This window comes from Stomoxys calcitrans, chromosome 5 (assembly GCF_963082655.1).
Source record: "Stomoxys calcitrans chromosome 5, idStoCalc2.1, whole genome shotgun sequence".
Taxonomy (NCBI): Eukaryota; Metazoa; Arthropoda; class Insecta; order Diptera; family Muscidae; genus Stomoxys; species Stomoxys calcitrans.
In genome coordinates, this window is record NC_081556.1 from 33,244,772 (window position 1) to 33,248,454 (window position 3,683).

At 34.8% G+C, this 3,683-nt stretch overlaps 2 non-coding genes across 2 annotated transcripts; one reads left to right on the top strand and one right to left on the bottom strand.

The window, feature by feature from the left end:
• The first annotated feature begins 469 nt into the window (after window positions 1-469).
• Trnaw-cca (transfer RNA tryptophan (anticodon CCA)) lies at window positions 470-541 on the top strand. Its single transcript has one exon. It is a non-coding gene; the product is annotated as a tRNA-Trp (tRNA).
• A 280-nt stretch (window positions 542-821) lies between these two features.
• On the bottom strand, window positions 822-893 carry Trnaw-cca (transfer RNA tryptophan (anticodon CCA)). The gene has a single exon. It is a non-coding gene; the product is annotated as a tRNA-Trp (tRNA).
• Window positions 894-3,683: the final 2,790 nt, after the last annotated feature.

Consider the following 3,683-nt stretch of genomic DNA (forward strand, 5'->3'; position numbering starts at 1 on the left):
CGAAAAAACTCAAACCGCGCCACTTTGCTACGATAGGGAAATAACAAACTTTAAAATCACAATTACCGCCCACACATTCCATAAAAATACCTACTGTGTTTTTATTTTTAATAAATCTTAAAAATTTTTTAATATACCTATGTACTTAAAGTGCAATCTACAGCCCATTAATCAATTGAGGTTATTTATGTTTTTTCAAATCTACCCCTAAATATTTTAGTATTCTACCACACGATACTCATTTCAAAGAGCTTTATAAACCATGTACATCCGCTACATTGACACCACTGCTGTCTACTTGCTTAACAATCGTTTGTGTCTTGACTAAATAGTGGTGAATGAGTGTAAAATTCACCTTGAGTGGTGTATGGTTGTGGTGGGTGAATGGCAACGTATTTGAGTATAACAAAGGTAAGTGTTGTAGACTGCGCCTAGCTTATGACTCATTGTAGTCGGCATGTTGCCAACGGACTCCGTGGCGCAACGGTAGCGCGTCTGACTCCAGATCAGAAGGTTGCGTGTTCAAATCACGTCGGGGTCAATTGAAGTAACTTTTTTACAATTTATGGTTAAAATTTAATAAAATTAACGATTTATTCTTTTTCTTCATTTTTGTATAATTCATATAAAATAAGGAATTATTTAAATTACTTAAAAAAACAATTATTTAATATATATATTTTATTTTTAAATAAAATTTTTTTTTTCCAAAAAATAAAAACAATTTTAATAATAATGGCAGCAGTTAATTTTTTTTCTTGTGAATTACTTTTTTTTTATTAACCTTTTTAAAACAAAAATTAAGACTGATGTACCATGCTTGACCCCGACGTGATTTGAACACGCAACCTTCTGATCTGGAGTCAGACGCGCTACCGTTGCGCCACGGAGTCTTGTGTTTACCGCCTGATAATACCCGCATTTCAAATATAGAAACAATTTTATTTTTAATAATATTATTTCAATTTTAAATAGTTATTGTGCGAAAGCGACGGCAATGATCAAAGTCCAAAATATTCAAGCATTCACAGTTGTTGGTTTATATTTAAAATATAGAATATGAGAACAACAATTTCATGACAGGTTAATCATTTCAACAAACGATTTTTTTCTCTTTCCATATGTGGGTAAGTATGTAAATATGTATATAAGGGCGGGTCGATTTGCATGAATACGAAAAAATTAAAAATCATATAGCAAAAACGTAATCTTAATTAAATTCTAAGAAAATTCTACGATGTAAAATCAAGACCAATCCGCGCCTCTCGACTTGAAACTGTATTTGATGTAGTTTACGTTTTTGCTATATGATTTAAAAGCATAAAAATCGACCCGCCTTAATTTATATCTTTCTTCACCGTTAGAAATGTATCTTTAAAAAACATTTGAAATAAGTAGGTATGCATTCGGAATTGATGAAATGGTTGGAATGACAAAATTATAGTAATTAATATGTATGAGCAATATTTTAACACCGTTCGTTCTCAAAAAGCGGCGTACATTAACTTGTTTATTAAGTTTAAATGAAAATTATGGGTATGCATCTATGTAGATATACTATTAATATTCGCAGACTGGAATGTGGTACAAATGTTCAATAATAATATAGGGAAAGCAAACTGTTTTGTAAAAATATTACCTACCATAAATGGGAGAAAAGGTATAGGTAGGTATCAACGTGGAATTTTTTTAACCGTGTGAAATTTTGTAAAAAATATAGGCCTTCAGATAACGGGGTAGTTTGAGCCAATTTTATATTTAAACTTTATATAAATACTAGCTGAATCGGGCCCGCCTTCTTTTACTCTATATGGAACAAAATTATCCTTTGAAAATTTATTTTCGACAATTAAGGAGCTTCCTCCTGACTAACAGTTTAGCAATATAAATGCCTTTATTTGAATCCCATATGATCTTTATTGGTCTATGAATTCACTCGGCCATTCGATGACCATAAAACGTCATCTAAGTTTGGACGTTAGATGTACTCCTTTCTTTAACGATTTTATTTGAGATCTATATTCTCATGAGGATTTTGGGAGTGGAAAGGCCCCAGGGTGGTGTTGGAGGTTTAAAGTGGAGGTATGGACCACCAGAAAGAAACGTGGTCCTGAAAGTGGGTATGAATTTCGTGCTCTACTCCCAAATGCATTTAATTTGAGTTCCATATTGCCATGATCGGTAAATGCGTTTGTCCGATTTAGCGTATTTTTCGGAGGTGAGGTGGTCCCTCAAATACTTAGCACTAATATACCATAGGATTTATTTAAACCCCATATTGTCATTGGTTTAAGGGGAGTTTATAGGATGAGGCGTCAACCCAACAATTGTCCCCAAAAAGTGGTTATCAAATTCGTTTCTCAAATACTTTTCATTTGAGCCACATATTGCTATGGTCGGAAAATTTGTACTCTTTGTGGGGTGTTTTGGGGAAGGGGCGGTGCCCTAAATTCATGGTCCCACATTTGGATATCAGATTCTTAGTCTACACCCAAATACCTTTATTTGAGCTCCATAACCACTATATTATGGAGCTCAAATTGCCTAAAAAGTAATTTTTTAAAAGAAAGTAAATGCATTTTTAATAAAACTTAGAATGAACTTTAATCAAATATATAATTGCCATTTTGTTCGATAACCTTTTGCCATCTTCCTGGCAAATTTAGTATTCCACGCTCATAGAACTTCTGGCCTTTATCTGCAAAAAACTGAACCAAGTGCGATTTTATAGCCTCATCATTGCCGAAAGTTTTACCATTGAAGGAGTTCTGCAAAGATCGAAATAAATGGTAGTCTGATGGTGCAAGGTCAGGGCTATATGGTGGATGCATCAAAAGTTCCCAGCCAAGCTCACTCAGTTTTTGGCGAGTGACCTAAGATGTGTGCGGTCTAGCGTTGTTCTGGTGGAATATGACACCTTTACGATTGACCAATTCTGGTCGCTTCTCCTTGATGGCTGTATTAAATTTGTCCAATTGTTGACAGTAAACATCCGAGTTAATCGTTAGGTTCCTTGGAAGCAGCTCAAAATATACCACACCCTTCCAATCCCACCAAACAGACAGCATAACCTTCTTTTGGTGGATATCAGCCTTTGAAGTGGTTTGAGCTGGTTCACCATGCTCGATTCGTTTTCGACTAACATTGTTGTAAACAATCCATTTTTCATCTCCAGTTATGATTCGTTTTAAAAACGGATCGAATTCATTGCGTTTAAGGTGCACATCACAAGCGTTGATTCGGTTTGTTAAATGAATTTCTTTCAATACATGTGGTACCCATATTAAAATTGACGCCAAACAAACAAATGTAAACAAAATTTCGTGCACTTTTTTTCTAAAGCAAGCTAAAAGTAACAGCTGATAACTGACAGAAGAAAGAATGCAATTACAGAGTCACAAGCCGTTGAAAAAATTTGTCAACGCCGACTATATTACTACTATATTACCGACAATTACTTTTTGGGCAACCCAATAGTTTATATCAGTAGACTAAATTCTCTGTGTCTGGTTCAAATCTCTCATCAGCGAGGGTCCTTAGCAGACTGTTTACAGTAGTCACCCACAGGAGCGATAGAATAATCCCAATAACATAGCACCGCCTAGTCGGATTTCGGTCAGTAATCCGAAAACTATCTGAGGAACAACAATACAGTAGGAGTCGATGGGTTGTCAACTGAACTA